At 37.4% G+C, this 18,023-nt stretch overlaps 1 protein-coding gene and 1 pseudogene across 1 annotated transcript in view; one reads left to right on the top strand and one right to left on the bottom strand.

Annotated features, from left to right (window-relative positions):
• LOC122742526 overlaps positions 1-14,141 on the top strand; it is a 90,094-nt pseudogene extending 75,953 nt beyond the window's left edge.
• Positions 1-18,023, bottom strand: part of RALGAPA2 (Ral GTPase activating protein catalytic subunit alpha 2) — a 409,525-nt gene that overhangs the window by 118,213 nt on the left and 273,289 nt on the right.

The raw sequence follows: 18,023 nt of genomic DNA, 5'->3' as shown, positions 1-18,023 counted from the left end.
TACTATTCTAATTTTTATGATTTCTTTATGAACCTATATGCAGGGAAAGGACTTAGGGAGTCAGAGGAACAGTGAGGTTATCCATAGGGCATTCTGCCTGATTAACCTGTCCTTTCCCCAAGCAATAGTATTCTTGAACTCAGGTCTTCCTAACTGCAAGTCCAACATTCTACACACTACCCCACCTAACTATGTAGCAGAATCAGACATTGTCATTATAAACAAAATCAGAAAGCAAGAGAAGATACAGCCAAAGGGGAGGACAGCTCTCCGTAGAGAGCTAGAAGTGGCAGAGTTGGTTATATTGCTAATGCAAAGGCAAGAAGAAACATTTTCAACTCCTCACTTTGACTCATGCCATCTGGTCACTCCATTGCCAACTCCTGTAAATTCTTCCTTCACAAGGACTCTCACATAAATCCCCTTTTTGCCACTTGTTTTTTTGGTTTTTTTTTTTGGGGGGGGGGGAGCAGGGGAATGAGGGTTAAGTGATTTGCCCAGGGTTACACAGCTAGTAAGTGCCAAGTGTCTGAGGCTTCATTTGAACTCAGGTCTTCCTGAATCCAGGGCCAGTGCTTTATGCACTGTGCCATCTAGCTGCCTCTTGCACCTTCTCTCCACTTGTGTTGCCACAATCCTAGTTCCTAGTCTCTAGCCAATCTAATCCATTATCCACCAAGCTGCCAATGTGATTTCTTTTAAAATATTTTTTTATCTTAAAAGTATTTTATTATTTTTGTTACATGTAAAGATAACTTTCAACATTTGCTTTTATAAAATTTCTAGTTCCAAATTTTTCTCCCTCCTTTCCTTCCCTCTGTCCTCTCCAAGACAGAAAACAATCTGATATAGGTTATATACGTACAATCACATTAAACATATTTTTGCATTAGTCATGTTGTGAAAGAAGAATCAGAACAAAAGGGGGAAAAAGGGAAAAAAAAGTAGAAACAATCAGCATTCAGATTCCCCAGTTCTTTTTTCTGGATGTGGAGAGCATTTTCCAACATGAGTCCTTTGGAATTGTTTTGGATCACTATATTGCTGAGAAGAGTTAAGTCTATTACAGCTGATCATCACACAATGTTGCTGTTACTGTGTACAATGTTCTGGTTATGCTCACTTCACTCAGCATCAGGCCACTTAAGTCTTTCCTGGTTTATCTGAAATTTTCCTACTCATTATTTCTTACAGCAGAATAGTATTCCATTACATTTATATACCACAACTTGTTCAGCCATTCCCCAATTGATGGGCATCCCTTCAATTTCCAATTCTTTTTTATTTTTTAGTGAGGCAATTGGGGTTAAGTGACTTGCCCAGGGCCATACAGCTAGTAAGTGTTAAGTGTCTGAGGCCAGATTTGAACTCAGGTACTCCTGAATCCAGGGCCAGTGCTTTATCCACTGCACCACCTAGCCGCCCCAATTTCCAATTCTTTGCCACCACAAAGAGAGCTGCTAGAAATGTTTTTGTACATGTGGGTCCTTTTCCCTTTTTTACGATCTCTTTGGGACACAGACCTACTAGTGGTATTGATAGGTCAAAGGGTATGCACAGTTTTATAGCCCTTTAGGCATAGTTCCGAATTGCTCTCCAGAATGGCTGGATCAATTCTATGTGATATAATGTTAAACAATTCCAATTTTCATTACATATAAATTTATCATTTACCAAGGCAAATATATACACATAAGGCAGCAAGGTGATAGATAAAACACTGGGCTGGATTCAGGAAGTCCTGAGTTCAAATCTAGCCTCAGACACTCACTGTACATGACCCACAAAGCATAGCAGTGTAAAGAATTAATTGTTATTTGAGGTTTTTATGACCCCCATCTTTTGGCTGGAAATAACAAAAAAATGAAAAACCTTGGCATGAGCTGGCCTGGGGCTCCACAAGCTGCATGGTGCTCCACCCACTGGTTGTAGCCTTTGCCATGGCACTGGTACCTCACGTCATCACCACTCGCCAGTGCCTACATGGGCCTGGCAAAATTATAATGATTGGAAGCCTAGTGAGGGCAGTCATGTGACTGTCAGAGCGGCCACCCAATTGGCTTGGGGTTGTGTGGGGTGTGTTGGCAAGAAGGGAGTTTTTTTTTTTTTTCCTAGCCTTCTAGCTGGAAGCTTGAAGGCGACAGGCGCGCTGCTGTGTATTCTCAGCTGATTCCTGGGTGGTGGTGTTTTTCAGGTTGTATAATTTCCCTTTCCCCATTTTATTTCCTTTCCCTTGATCCTACTGATCCTGTTTGTGTTGTTTTTTTTTTTTTTAAAGTTCGTTCTTGTTAAAATAAATCCTGCTCTGTTTTGAGGGAGGCTGCCAGTCTCCTTCCTTGCCCCAATATTGTGGTGAGCCGCTTAGCTAACACTCGCCAATTAAAAATTGGTCCCTACAGCAGCAGGAGATAGAAAGCAATTCCCTTTAAAATAACTATGAACAATAGAAAATATTTGGAAGTCTACCTGGCAAGACAAACCCAGAAACTCTATGAACACAATTAAAAAACACATTTCACATAAATAAAATAAGATCTAAATAATTGGAAATATATCAATTGCTCATGGATAGGTGAGTTAATATAATAAAAATTATTATTCTACCTAAATTAATTTATTCATTCAGTGCCATGCCACGGTGATTTCTAAAGCATAGTCTGACCCGATCACATCTTCCTGTTCTGCTCCATGAGCTCAACTGGCTCCCTATACACACCAGGATCAAATAGAGGGTGTTTAAAAATTTTAAGTTCTCAAAGCAATTAAAGCTTATAATTTCAAATATATATGCTTATTATTTCAAGCAATTAAAGCACTAAGACTTTTGGGACACTCAATATAGATGATTCCAGTTGGCATTTGAAACTCCTGATAACATGCTCCCTTCCTATCTTTCTCATCTTATACTCTACTACCTTCTACATACTACAATGAAGTTACACTGGCCTATCTGCAGTTCTTTGGAGACAACACTCCATTATTCATATTCATGCCTTTGTACTAGGCTACCCACCATGCCTGGAATGCCTTTCTACATGTCCCCTCATCTCTGTCTCTTCATTTCCTGGCTTCCTTCAAAACTAAGTTCAAATCCTACCTTATGCCTCCTGTCTCATAGTACTTCTGCTCTCCTTAATTCTTCAGACCAAGAATATTGTTTGAACCACTATATAAATCTTTTGAATATGATGGAACTAGTTCCCATTTTATCAAATATGGATTCTCCTTCTAATGGTGCATCTTGGAACCTAATCATTCCTCATCCTGTGAAACTACTGCCTCCCTAGAGAATCCACTCTAGGTACTACAGAACTTTCTCTGTATTTTATCATGTAAAACATATATTTAATATAAAGATTTCTGACCAAAATATAATAATTCAATATCTCACTGTCTGAGTTTTAAAATATATATTTTTTTAGGTCAAGGCTTGCTCCTACAGCCACTTCTTCCCTTCTATCATGCTCCTGTCTCCTGGACTTCAAAACCCTGCCCCTGCCACTCCTCATTCTAGAACATCCAACTACTTCTGCTGCCTCTCAATCTGGATGGATTAGCTCTCTGTAAGGCCCACCTCCTCCCAGTGGGGAGTTTCTCCGAGGGGAGAGGGGCCCACGAAGGCCTTCATTCCCCTCCTGGCCCTGCTCCTGTCTTCTGGGCTTCAAAATCACATGCCTGTGCTATGCACCTTCATCTTCCTCCTCACCTCCATCCCTTATAGTTCTATTGGAATGTAAGTTCCTTGAAGGCAGAAAATGGTCTTTCTGCTTGTATTTGTATCTCCGGTGTTTAGCAAAGTGATTGGCATATAGTAAACACTTAAATATCTTCCCGAATTTCACATTCTATTTACAATTACTATAAATGTGAGATGGACATTTCTTTGGTCAAGAGTTCTCTGAGTCGTAGAGGAAACTGTTCAAGTCAAGACATGTTGGCTAGCATTTATTAAGCTCCTATTATGTGTCAGGGATGAGGTTAGGTGCTGGGGCACCTCGAAAAGGCAAATCAAAACAAAAACAACAAAACAACAACAAAAAAACCCCAGCCCTTGCTCTCAAGAAGTGCGCAGTCTAATGAGGAAGTTGTGATGGGTGAAATTCAATGTGTGTGGTCACCCTATCTGTCTCATTGTGGGGAAAGCTAACTAGGACAACAGTTTAGGTATTAAACATCTATTAAAATATATTAGAGGTTAACAAAGAGAGAACAAGTATAGGAAAACCCTAACTACCTCAACCACTCCTGGTTCAGCTGCCAACCCCACGAGGTTCCCATCATCAACTCCCAAAACCAACTGCCTTACACACTGCTTCAAGCTGATTGGTTGAGGGTGATCATATGCCCACACAGCAGGGGGCCTATGGTGGGGGGGGGGACGACGACACTCATGCTCACACAGCAGGGGGTCCCTGTAATATTAATAATATTCTCACAAAGTCAACATGCAAATAACCCTGTACAACAAACAAGTTATGTACAGGGTGAATTGGCGATAATCTCAGAGGGATGGCAATAAGATTAAGAAGGGCAGGAAAGGCCAGAATATCTAAGTAAATTGAATATAAAATTATAAAGGTGTCTCTGACAGACTGAATACAGAATTAAGATTTTCTTCCACAACAAACTGGATCCAACTTACCTTTCCAACCTTATTACATATCATTTACTTCACATACTCTAATGATCCAGCCAACCAGCCTTCTTGCTATTCCTAATGCAAGAGGCTTATCTCTTGTCTTCATGCCTTGGGACTGGCTCTCTCCATTGACTGGAATATCCTCCCTCCTCACTTCTGCCTTCTTAGAACTTCTAGTTTCCTTCAGAGTCCAGTTTAAGCAATACCTACTTCATAGAAGCTTCCCCTAACCGATCCAGATCCATAGCTACTAGTATCTTCTCCACTGAATTACCTTATATATTTTATTTTCCTTAAAGGCAGGGTCTGTTTGATGTTTGTCTCTACCCCCAATGTCTAAAATTATGTCAGGCATGCTTGTTGGTTAACTGTCATCATTTTTATAAAGTAGTAAGTTTATGACATGAAATTTATCATGAGTGTCTTTCATGTTACTTTTCTTGTCTGCCCTAGACTAAACAGTTGAAATATATTCTATTTTAGGGAGATGTTACTGGTCAGAATGATATAGAATCACAGGGGTGGAAGAAATCTGGGTATCATTTAGTTGAATCTCCCAACGAGGGAATCTTTTCTATAACAGACCTATCAGCTGAAGATGGGCCATCCAGATTCTGCCTGAGTCTGGATAAAAGAGAAAGAAGGTGGGGCAGCTAGGTGCTGCAGTGAGTAGAGCACCAGCCCTGGATTCAGGAGGACTTGAGTTCAAATCTGCCCTCAGACACTTAACACTTAGTAGCTGTGTGACCCTGGGCAAGTCACTTAACTCCAACTGCCTCACCAGAAAAGAAAAAAAAAAGAGAGAGAAAGAAGGTGCCATTATGCCCACTTTGCAAAGTAGCTTGTTTCCCTTTGGGCAGTCTCAACTTTTAGAGCATTCTTCATACTAGAGAGCTTAAATCTAGCTGTTATCCTTCTGCACCCTTGGCTTTAGTTCTGCCCTTACTTTAGAACAATGTTTTCCAAAGCAGGGAATAAAAAACAATACATTGAACTGTGTAAGGAAAGTATTATAATTTTTTTAATCTTTAAAAAAAAGAAAGCAATTGAGTTTTACTAATACTTAAAAGATGAACTGAAACTGGCACCCTCACTCAATGAGTAAATCAGATAGATATATGTCATACAAAGTATTAGGAATGATGAGTAGGAGTTTCACAGTGCCAACAAGTTGACATTGGACACCTTCATTTCATTTGTTTTTAGTGTATTGTGATACACTGTAGTTTATTTGTGGTAAGATAAATGATTTATTATATTATTTATTACATTATACTGTTTGTTTTTAACTAAATGAAGTCTCACAAAATGGAAAAAAGTTGATTTAAAGATTCTATAAAGAAACCATGCATTTAAGGTAAAAATAAGGCAGACAAAAGTAAGAAAATGATAGAACTGAAACTTATAGGATTACTGACCCAGAGGGGGCTTTAAAGGCCAAACCCTTCATTTTTCAAATGAGTAAATTGACACTTAACAAGATTAATCAAATTGGCCAAAACCACATAGGTAGCTAGTGTCAAAGGCAGATTTCAAACCCAGATCTTGCATCAGGAAGGCTTGGAAGTCCTGTTTCATTAAAGCTCCATTTCCCTCTTGTAGAATCTTACTCAGTTTTGCTGGGTAAGTGATCCTTGGCTGAAAGCCTATGTCCTTTGTCTCTATTTTATAGCAAGCTGTCTGCTCCTTCTTATTGATGGCTACTAAATCATTTGTGATCTTGACTGTGGTTTCTCAGTACTTGAATTCTTTCTTTCTAGATGCTTACAGTATTTTTCCTTTCAGTTGGCAGTTCTGGATTTTGGCAATAATGTTCCTTGGAATTTCCATTTTGGGGTTTCTTTTAAGAGGTGACTGAAGAATGCTTTATTTCTATTTGGTCTTCTGGTTCTAAATGATCTAGGCAGTTCTTTTTTAAGATTCCTTGAAATAGGAAGCCTAGGCTCCTTTATTTTTTCTCCTTGATCTATTTTCTAGTTCTTATTTTCTAGTTTCTTATTTTTTCTCCTTGATCTATTTTCTAGTTCAGTCATTTTTGTTATGAGACACTTACATTTTCTTCTATTTCAATGAGTTTATGCTTGGCATGGTTTTGTACCTCTTCTGCTAACATGTTAATTCCCTTTTCAATTTGTTCCAACATGGCTTTCATTTCTTTCCCATTTTTTTTCCTCTAGTGCTCTCATTTCATTTATACATTTTTTTAAGCTTTAAAAAAAACCCCACATCTTTTGTTTCATCTCTTCCAGGAATTCTAGTTGGATTTGTACCTAAGCTGTGTTTTTATTTGGGACTGTGCTTATAGATGTTTTGGAATCATTTTCTTCTTCTGGGTTTGTGCCTTGAGCATCCTTGTCACTATGATAACTTTCATTGGTAGAATTCTTTTTCATTTGCTCTTTTTTCCATCCTACTTCCTGACTTCAGATTTGATGCCAGGGATTGGCTCTCTGCTCTTCTGGAAGGAGGGTTTGGGCTGTCCTATTGCTGCTTTCTTGGGGGATATTAAGTGTTGTGCTATTCCATGACAGAGTGCTTCCAAAGCGATGTGATCCAGGGTGGGCTGATCACTGCCTCTTTGGATTGGGCTCTGCAAGATCCTGACCTTGATTTGGGTTGGAACAACAGTAAAATACTGCTGGATTTAGTGACCGTTAGCCAGCTGGAAACTTCTGATGGTTGAGAGTGAGAGAAGTGTAGGCTTCTTTTTGGTTTGGGGTTTCTGTCCTGGTTATATTCCTCTGAAGCCTTCAAAATGGGCTAGAAGCTAGAACTGAGACCCTGTTCTGCTCCTGGGATCTAATTCACATAGTTGCTGATTCCTTCTAAACTTGCTCCTCCATTGGTAAACAGCCTCATGTCTGCAACTACTCCCTACCCTGTACTGCCTCCGTTGGCCACAGATCCCTTTCTCAGACTACCCTGGACTGGGTAAAGAGTAATATGTTGCTAGCTGGCACTTGTTCCCACACCCTGCACAAAATCAGGAAGCCCCAGGATGGGTCTGGGATCTGCCTTGCCTCTGTTCACAGCCTCTCTCTGTGCTGAAGGCTTCATGTCTATAGTTTTCTGCAAGGAAAGGCAAGATAGCAAGATGTCATCTTCACTGTCTATAGACTGTGTCTCCTGTGCCAACTTGGGCTGTAAAAATGTGATTTTTTTTCTTGAACTTTCCTATCAGGATTCAGTCTGGTGCATTCTCTAGGTCTATTTGGAGGGGTTGAGGGAACTCAACACACCTTTGCCCTAACTGTATTCTGTACCTTGAAATACTAGCTAATGATAGTATGAATACTAATGATAGTACAATGCCATGTGTCAGCTCTGGATTAGCAACAAGGTGTATTGAAACTAATCTTTTATTGCTTAAAATTATGTTGAGTGCATCACCTACAAAAAATAATGGAACCAAATTTTTTTGGGGGGTGGGGCAATGAGGGTTAAGTGACTTGCCCAGGGTCACACAGCTAGTAAGTGTCAAGTGTCTGAGGCCATATTTGAACTCAGGTCCTCCTGAATCCAGGGCTGATGCTTTATCCACTGTGCCACCTAGCTGCCCTGGAACCAAAATTTCTAACCAAGTTTTTGCTTCTCCTGCATAAATACCCCAATCCTTTCAACCAAACCAAACATGGACTAAAGTTTCTTGCTCATCTGGTTGTCTTCTAGACAATCTGCAATTTATCAATATCCATATCTCACATTCATTGTCTTTTCTCTACACTCAGAAACTCTAAAAATTATAGAATCTTAGAATTGGAAGGGATATTAGAGGCTATCTATTCCAATCCAAACCTTATCCAAAATCTCTCTTATAAATTTGCCTCTGTGCAACTTCTAGAAATCTGGTCCTGCCTTCTGTACCTGGTTCTGTATTCTGAGGCCAATCAGTACAAATCTAATCATTCCACCTGATAGCTCTTCAAATGCTTAAGAATAGCTATTAGGTTCCCCCATTAAAAATTCCACTTACCTCTTTAATTCTATACCTATTGAATGGTTAGCCAATATACATTTAAGCGCCTATTATGTGTCAGGTACTTTCCTAAGTGGTAGGGATACAAAGAAAGGCAAAAAATTGTCCCAGCTCTCAAGGAACATATAATCTAATGGGATAGATAACATGAAAACAACTATGTATAAAATATTAGCTAGAGATAAAATGAAGATAATCAATAGAAAGAAGGCACTAGTATAAAAGGGAAGGAGGTTAAGAAAAGGCCTTTTGTAGAATATTTTAGCTGGAACTTGAAGGAAGCCAGGAGGTAGAGATGAGGGAGATGATTCCAAGCATGGGGGACAGCTAGTGAAAATGTCTGGAATTTGGAGATATATAGAGAACAGCAAGGAGTCCAGTGTCACTAGACTATGAAGAATATAGGGGTAAGGTGTCAGAAAACTGGAACCTATTCACCTCCAAAGAACTGGTATTGATGGAACACAGACTGAACCATGCTATTTTTCATTTTCTCTATGGAGAATATAGGGGTAAGGTGTCAGAAAACTGGAAACTATTCACCTCCAAAGATCTGGTATTGATGGAACACAGACTGAATCATGCTATTTTTAATTTTCTTTCTTTTTCTTTTATTCAAGTTTTCTTACAAAATGACCAAAACGGTAATGTTTTACATAATCATACATGTATAGCCCATATCTGATTGCTTACCACCTCGGGAAGGAGGGAGGTGAGGCAGGGGGAAGGAGGGATAAAAATTGGAACCCCAAACTATAAAAATATTTATTACTTAAAAACAACAACAACAACAACAAAAAAAGAAAACTGGAAAGGTAGGAGAGTGCCTGGTGATAAAGGGCTTTGAATACCAAAGAGAGATTATTATATTTGATCCTGGAGGTGATAGGGAGCCACTGAATTTTACTGAGGGAGGGGGTGGTGGAAGATGATATGGTCAGACTTCTGCTTTAGGAAGATTAAATTGACAGATGAGTAGAAGATGGATTGGAGTGGGAAAATACTTGAAGCAGACAGACCCACCAGCAGGCTATTGTAATAATCCATGCATGAGGTGATAAAGGGCCTAGCTAGAGTGGTGGCAGTGTCAGAGAAGAGAAGGGGGAATATTCAATAGATATTGTGAAGTTAAAATTGACATGACTGGGCAACACTTTGGCTGTGAAGAGTGAGTGAGAGGCAAGAATTGGGAATGACAGCTAGGTTGTGAGCCTGGGTAATTGGGAGGTTGATGACATCCTTAACAGTAATAGGGAATTTGGTTAGAGGGAGAAGATAGTAAGTTCGGGTCTGGATATGCTGAGTTTATGATGCCTATGGGACATCCAGTTTGAGATACCATTAGGCAAGTGGAGATGTGAAGCTGGAGGTTTGGAGAGAAAACTTAGGGCTGGATAAATAGATTTGATAATAAACAGCATAGAAATAATCATTTTCTTCATAGGAGCTGCTAAGATCAGAGTAGAGAACATTTTTATCATTTATGCCTTTGAACTTCAACACTGAAGTACTGTTTTTGGAGAGCCTTTCAGGAAACAATTCAGTCATGGCAGATCTCCCAAATTACTATATATTAATAAATGAAATGTTGCTCTGAGAAAGCAAAAGTCAGTTGAATTGAAAAGTGAATTAACAATTGAGAAATGGGGAAAGTATAGCAATATTATTCCTGTTTAGAAGAAAATCTTAGATACTGAGAAATTATATGTATTACTCATGGCCATCTAATTGGTCGGGGGGGGGGGGCGGGGGGAGAAGGGGGAGGAGAGGAATCAGAAAACAAAGGTAAGCCTGTCTACCTTCTTTCACCTGACTCTGCTGCTGTTCTTACTTCAATGGCACTACATCAAATTGGAAACACACCCCCAGCAAGAAAATAAGATTGATATTTATTACGAGGGTAAAACTACATAATTACCCTCTACCACCAACTGGAGGTTTTTCAGGAAACATTGATTGCTGTACCAAACAATGTTGTCATTTTTTTGCCCCCATTCTAACTAGTCTATGGTCATAGTACAGTTTATATTTTCTCTGATTTTATGAGAAAACATAAATTACAGACTATCACTTTATGATTCAAAATTCTCGATAAAATATAAACATTATTCTGACCCACATATGTTCAATGTAAACGCCCAGGTTGGTGAAATAAACTGTTTCCCAAATGACAAAAGTGTCATCAATTATCGGTTATAATTTTCAAGTTTACAAGTTTTAAAAACTTAACATTGAAGGGGCAGCTAAGTGGCACAGTGGATAAAGCACTGGCCCCTGTTCAGAAGGACCTGAGTTCAAATCCAGCCTCAGACACCTGACACTTATTAGCCGTGTGACCTTGGGAAAGTCACTTAACCCTCACTGCCCCACAACAACAACAACAAAACCCTTAACATTGAAAGTGAAAACATGAGGTTTTATCAGTCTATTGTAAAATGGAATCCTTTGAAGTTGCAAAAGAATATAAAGTCAAAATGAATGGGATGAACTCATCCACTAAATGGAAGACTATAGCAGAATGGATTAGAAAGAGAATCTAAGAAACACATCTGAAACATAAGGAGTCACAAAGAACTAAAATGAGAGATTAGAGCAAAATTGATTATGCTTCAAGTGAATTAAAAAAAAAAGACAGGTAGCAATAATGATTTCAGATGCAGCCAAAGTAAATATTGGGTAAGATAAAGAGATAAGCCAGGAAGTTACATTATACTTATAGGCACTATAGAGAATAAATCAATATAAATTCTTAATATATATGCACAAAACAATGTAATAACTTGAAGGAAAAGTCAATTGAATGGGGAGAAATAGAGAGCAAAACTATGGTAATGGAGGAGCTTCATGTATTTCTTCAAGAATGAAATAAACCTAATCAAAAGATAAACAATAAAGAAGTTAAGGACCTGAATAGAACTTTACAAAAAAAAAAAAGGATGACAGCCCTTGGGCAATTACTGAGTGGGAACAGAGAAGAATCTGTTCACTTCTCAACTATAATTGACCATATATTGTGGCATAAGCAATTCACAAAAAATGTAGAAATGCAAAAATAATATATCATTTATTGATCATAATGCAATAGAATTATATTCAATAAAGAGCTGCTGAAAAGGATTAAAATTAATTAAAGACTAAATGTAATTCTAAAGAACTGAAAGGACAAAGAACAAATTATAGAAGAAATAGAAAATTTTGTCAAAGAAAATGAAAATAATAATATAACATACCAAAACTATAGACAATCAAATAAAGTAGCTGTGAGAGGGAAATTACATCTCAAAACACTTTCTCCAATGAAAGAGAAAGAATTAATGAATTGGGCATGCAACTAAAAAATACTTTAACAATAAATTACTCCTCCCAACTAAGCAACAAAAAAGAAATTCAGAAAATTGGTCATTAATAAAATAGAAAGCTAAAAACAAAATCTAATAATAGTATTCAATTTGATTTTTTAAAAAGATAGGGGAAAACCAGATTGTTTTGGTCAAAAATGAAAAGAATAACTTACAACAATAATCTACAGCAATAAAGAGAAAAGAAAATTAAAAGAAATTATTTTGTATAATTATATGACAACAAAACCGACAATTTAAAATAACTACAGAACATATATTTGGGAGTATATCTATCAAATTATTTTCTGGAACCTTGGGATTCTTTACAGAAAAAAAATTGTAGACCCTAATATTTGGAGAAATATGAACTGTTCATGGATAAGTTGGGCCAAAATAATAAAAATAATAATACTATATTGACTTATTCTGTGTCATACCAATACAATAACTAAAAGAGTTATTATGTAGAGCTTGAAAAATAATGAAATTCATACAGAAGAATAAAAAGTTAAGAATTTCAAGAGTAATCTTAAAAAAGAGAAGCAAAGGAGTTTATTAGTACTGAATCTCAAATTATATTACAAATCAGTCATCACTAAACTATTTTAAAAATAAAGAGACCAATAAATGGAACAAATTAGGTACACAATAAGCAAAAGAAAATTATACTAAACAACTGACTAAAATGTCCATGCCTTTTTACCCAGTGATGTCATGGCTATGCAGATATCTTCAAGAGGTCAATGACAAGAAAAGCCCATATACACCAAAATATCCATAGAAGCACTTTTTATGATAGCAAGAAAACCCTGTGGAAACAAGGTGGCTATCTATACATTTGGAAATAGCTTAAAAATTTTGGCACAGAAATGCAATGAAACAGTACTGTGCTAAAATAAATGCTAAAAAGGATGAATACTGGAATGAACCATGAATAGGATAAAAACATGGAAAGGAAAATGAACTAATACAAAGTGAAAAAAGGAGAAACAGGAAAGCAATATACCAAATTCCTGAAACAATAGAAATGGCTCAACTGTGAAATTAAAATGATGAAAACTGGCCCCAAAGAAGAGATATAAAAAGATGCATGTCCCAGCTTTTTTGCAGAGCTGAGGGACCAGATGTGAGAAACACTATCTTGGTTAGTTTTGCTGGACTCTTACTTCCTCATTTTCTTTCTTTGTTTTGTTTCTAATTATAAGGTATAGCTAAGTATACAGCTGGAAATGTGGCTGATGCTAAAATAAAAGATGATGGGGTATCAGGCTGGCTGCAGTGTTGAGGAATAAAAAGAAAGCACAAGCTAGTCAAACTTTAGAAGAAGAGGAAGATCTGTCAGGAGCTCAGAGAAGTCTCTCACTAGCCACCTCAATCATGAGCTTGGACCACATTGAGTTCAACCTGGAGATCCTGGTGGAACAGGAACATGGGGCACACCAAGTGATAACCACTGGCTTCAGGAATGAAATAGTTGAGGACTGTTGTCTGTGAATTTTTTTTAAAGATACCTGTGAGAAAAATAGGGAATGTGCCCACTAGTCACATTAGTGGCAAGTACTCTGCTGTGAGCAGACACGGAGTGAAATGACTTTGAAAGAAGGGAGAACAGTGCGAATTCCTGCATGAGGATGACATGACCAAGATTTCTGAATGTCACTCCGACTCCAAATTTGAGGAGTGCAGTAACAAAGATTTCTCCATATCAGTCTGGAATCAAAGATCAAAGAATGTTCTTTGTCTGACCAAGGCTTCTGATTTTTTTTTTTTTTGCAGGCACAAGCACACTAGGAAAGTAATTTATGTGAATTACCTTGCTGGATTCTGTCCAGAAGTGCCTTTCTGTAAATTCATGCATTCTCCATTTGAAATGCCCTTGGAAACCACAGAACAGCTATCATTATCTCAAAAGACATAGCCTCAGACAAAGCAGAATAACAACCTACCATTACAAAGGTCATCCTCTTTAATTCAGTGGATGATCCACTAGATCCTTGATCCAGACTGCTCCCCATCAACAGGGAACACTACAGGTCACTGGAGTCATATAGTATCAAAACAATAACTTGAGGAATAGGGAAGCCCTTGTCACTGGAGCAGATCACCTGTTACAAGTGTGGTGAAAAAAAGACAGTACATCAACAGATACACCAAAGGACACTTGGATTTTCTCAGTGGACAGTGATCTGCTCCAATTCAGAGAGTAGGAAACTGAGGAGCCATTTTACTTCACCAAAACTGTTGTTGTGTTGGAGAGATTTCATCCTTTGAATTTATGATTTAATTATTTAATACCAAAGTTAACAAAACTATGATTTGAGGTTGGCGGAAATATTTTTTTTAAGTTTCTGAAGGGCAGGGGTTGCTACTTCCTTACAATTTTGTTTTAACTTTTAAAAAAGAAATATGCTATTTGTTTCCTATAGTGGTGATGCCCTCAATTGGTATCACAAGTCTGTCATTTAAGACAAGGTTGTTTGGAAAAGGGGTTGGTTGTTAGTCATGTATTTAAAAAAAAAGAAAAGTAGCCCTCTGTGATCTCAAATGACCTAATTAGAAAGATAGGTCTTTTGTAACACTCAAAATCTGGCTTTCTGCTGAATTTACTTGTTTAGTAGACTAGCTAGCCCTTATAAGAAACTTGATTTTTGAAAATAAACAGAAGCAGTTCAGAGGAAAGATATTAAGAGTCTGAGTGAGAGGTGCTTATTTAGATTAGGATATATTTCTACCTGAAGAGTCAGTTTGGTTTCAAAATGCTCTGAAGACAACTTTATAAGAAACAAGTTAGAACAACAGATTATTACCCTAATTAGCAAGAAAAATGTTATATCCCAACTGTATATATTTTGTACTTAATGCTGTTACACCTCCTTATTACTGTGCTGTTGGAATTGTGAAGGAAAACACCAAGTCAGTGAAATATAAACTGTTCAGTGAAATTTTTCAGGGAAAATGGGTCTATGACAATTCAAATACAACAATCTTTATAATTCTGAATAAATAATTTTTAAAATTATATAAACATATCACAAATTTTTCTTAAAGATATATTGGTGAGAGTTTGTGAAGTTTTAAATGACAAACAGAGAAGTATTTTGTCCAAGAGGCAATAAGGTTTCTTGGAAGCTCATGAGGAGGATAGTGACAGTCATATTCATCCATTAGAAATATCAATTTGGCAGTTGTACAGAGGATGAATTGGAGAGAGGAGAGATTAGATTTAGGGAGAACAGTTAGAAAATCTGTAACAAGTCAGATGACAAAGGTCTGAACAAAGGTAGTAGTTGTGAGAAGAGAGAAAGAGATGAATGTAAGAGTAGACATGGAAACAGAATCTTTACTTCTTTCCCTTCTTTACACTTCCCTCCCTGGATTTCTTGGCCACTTAAGTCACTGGTCAATGAATGAAGCTCTAAGGACTTAGACTTTTTTTGCCTGGCTGGGCTCTTACCTTCTTGATGGGTGCTTGTTTCAGTCACTCACTAAATCTAGACCCAGGTTCCAGCCATACTTCATTTCACTTTCAGTATTCTCTCAAACTGTGCCAAGGCTCTAGTACACCCAGTCAACCTCCTTACCTCCTTCCTACTTCTAAATCATAATAAAATTCATCTATTCAAAAGAACTTTGTCATTGTACTTGGAAAGGGTTTATCAATCACCATCCCTCTGACTATAGTCAATACTTCTAAATAAAACTTAGTGAATAATCAAATTTGGCTTGTTCTAAGTGTCATAAAGAGAGATGAGAGAAGTCCAAGTTTTGTGGAGAATGTGTGCCCAAGAATACAGTAAGAAAGAAAAGGTAAGATATAGTTTTGTTAAGAAAACTTTGGGGCAGCTAGGTGGCGCAGTAGATACAGCACCAGCCCTGGAGTCAGGAGTACCTGAGTTCAAATGCGACCTCAAACACTTGACACTTACTAGCTGTGTGACCCTGGGCAAGTCACTTAACCCCAATTGCCTCACCAAAAAAAAACAAAAAAGAAAAAATAACAACAATAACAACAAAACAAACAAAAAGAAAACTTCCATCATTGAAGCTTAGTGAAAAGGAAAAGGGATTTGATATACACATATGCACACAATTGTGCTCATTAGACTCTGTTTAAAATGCAAAGAATAACCAGTATCATACATGGTAAATATTGTCAAGTCTCTTGTTCTGCTAAAGTTGAAATACCACTTCACTTTTTCAAATTCATTAACTCTTTGGGCTAAGTTTAAAAAATAATACTTAGACTTTTCCTTATATGAACAGTAGATATTTTCCAGTAATGATTTTTAATTTCAAATAAAGTTATAATATTTGAGCAACTAAATGAAAGTGTCAAACACTGGATTAAGTGGGTTTGGAAACTCCTGTCTCCTGATCATGGTTCAATTTCAAAATCTCTAGTTGGCTTATGAACTGAACTATACCATGTGGCAAGCTTCCCATTTACCACAAACTAGACACTGAAAGAAGCCCCCTGATTGCCCAGGAGGGAAAGGAAGAGCAGATGGCAGGGATACTAGTCCTCATCACTCAGAGGAGGCAATGGTTACAGCATGAAGGCTCAACCTGATAGATCCATTCAGCCTTCTGAGGAAGCTATAGAAACATCTCATGTGGATAAAAAAGGGTATGCTAAAAACATTACTAAGAACTTTTATCCAACATATTCCCACTGTTTCCTTTTCTTTGCCAACACCTGTCAGGCAGTGTGACTTTGTTAACTGTTATTGCTATGTTTAGGTCAGTAAACTATATATAGGGCACTGATTCTTTCATTGCTACTCACTGTTCACCATATTTGCACATCACAAACAACATTTTCCCACTCAAACAGAAAGAGGAAAGATAACCCTGCCAAAAGTACAAAATCTTCCAACTAATGTTCAGTTTTGACGAACACCAGATTTAAAGTTGAATATTAGCTGGTATAAAATTGTCCTACTTCCTCAAAGGCACATTTGTAATAGTAGCAGTGATAAAATTGAACTTCAATGACATGTTGATTTGAGGCTAAGTTAGTATGTTTGGGCACCAGTCTTCTGGTAATGGCCACAAGATGAGATAAAAACAGCCATTCTACTCACCACTACAGAACAATATACATGATAAATAGTCAATGTTCAGGGGGAAATGTGTTTTCTGCCTATAATCTGTAGAAAGTCCAAAATGGAAATCACACTCTGTAAATACTAGTCATCATTCATAAAAATAAGTGATCATTCTAGACAATAAATGACATTTGAGTTGAATGAGTCAGTTTTTTTCCTGGCAATAGTTCTACTCAATAAAATGTAATTTAAGAAAAAAACTGGAAACAAAGTGGGAACACAATACTGGCCACATAAAATTGGAACTCTGGCTTTTCATATTTAGTTTCTGTTCCTTTGTCTGCACTCAGTACCTAAGGTCAAGGAAAGGTAATTCTTCACCTGACCTTTGCCTTTTAAAACAAGTGCACCTGACTTGATGTGGTTCTACGCTTATTGTTGCTTTTCTGCATTACATTTAGGATTGCATGGAGAGTATAGTTCTAAGTAGGAATACATTGTCTATTCTTGGGTGGGGAATTAACTATATATAGTACATTAGGATATCAACTAGTAAATCTCTGTTGGAAATCAGCTGTTAGTATTCTAAATAGTTTTCTGCTATACTCGAAAGTGAGATTTCACCTTTACAAAGGTTTACTCTGAGGTCACTTTACTTATTATATGATTAGATCCATAATTAGAATTTGTGGAATTATTTAGTTCTTTCCAAAATTCAGCTGATACTTGGTTCAAGGAAGAAGTACATTCCAGGGGACAGCTAGGTGACGCAGTGGATAAAGGACTGGCCCTGGATTGAGGAAGACCTTAGTTCAAATCTGGCCTCAGACACATAACACTTACTGGCTGTGTGACCCTGGGCAAGTCACTTAACCCCAATTGCCCTGCAAAAAAAAAAAAAAATTCCAGACATAAACAAGGAAAAACAAACAAACAGACAAAAACAAACAAAACCTAGGCCAGGCTTTTGCCTATACACTTTTTGGGGTTAGTATGGTCTGATAAGATAAAATTTTAGG

This window comes from Dromiciops gliroides, chromosome 2 (genome assembly GCF_019393635.1).
Source record: "Dromiciops gliroides isolate mDroGli1 chromosome 2, mDroGli1.pri, whole genome shotgun sequence".
Taxonomy (NCBI): Eukaryota; Metazoa; Chordata; class Mammalia; order Microbiotheria; family Microbiotheriidae; genus Dromiciops; species Dromiciops gliroides.
The sequence above is the reverse complement of the archived record's forward strand: the minus strand, read 5'-3'. Positions and strand labels throughout refer to the sequence as shown.